Source organism: Oryzias melastigma, linkage group LG10 (genome assembly GCF_002922805.2).
Source record: "Oryzias melastigma strain HK-1 linkage group LG10, ASM292280v2, whole genome shotgun sequence".
Taxonomy (NCBI): Eukaryota; Metazoa; Chordata; class Actinopteri; order Beloniformes; family Adrianichthyidae; genus Oryzias; species Oryzias melastigma.
This window is the reverse complement of record NC_050521.1, coordinates 27,446,791-27,447,546: the sequence shown is the minus strand read 5'-3', so window position 1 is coordinate 27,447,546 and position 756 is coordinate 27,446,791.

Here is a 756-nt window from a genome sequence, read left to right as displayed (position 1 = left end):
TCTGTAACCTTTAAATTGCGGAATTACTTCTTTCTTTGGCATTTGAGAATTGGCCGTTCAAAGCTGTCTGATGGAACAGCGCGGTTTTTGTCTCTGTGTTTGATTTAAATTAAGGTTAGGAAAGCTTTTATTATCCAGAGTAGCTCGTTTCAGACATTTGAAAACATAATTATCATCAATGCAAACAATTTGCAAACAAAAACATGAAATTACAGCTTTTTTTATTTGAAAGGCAAACAGCATCTCGGTCAAATGAAGTTGTTCAAGGCTTTGGCCATTTATCTTCATTATCAATCCCAGTAAATGAAAGCATGACTGGATCAGCAGGAACTGATGCTCCGACATACGCAATTCCGAAAGGTCACTTGGAGCTGCGGAGCAACATCTAACAACTCCTGCTGTCTGTGAGGGAATCAATCCCATCGGTGAATCAAGTTTGATCCCCAAGCTGTTAGAATCAAAGTGGTAGTGATCCGTTGTTGGTCCCAGATATTTGTGATGTGGAAAACCATAAAAACTTTCTATTTTTAAAAAACAGAATCTGACACAAAAACTATTTGATTGATCCATATTTGAACATTAGATATGTTTTCTGTATGTAATCTACCAAATGAAAAACTATTTTAAGCATCAAAAGCAAATACATGTTGGGTATTAATGTAACAATTATTTCAATATTATTATTAGGTTTAATAATAAATGACATATACCAAAAAAGCAAATTTATACCTTACTTTACTTTATATTACCCCCCCC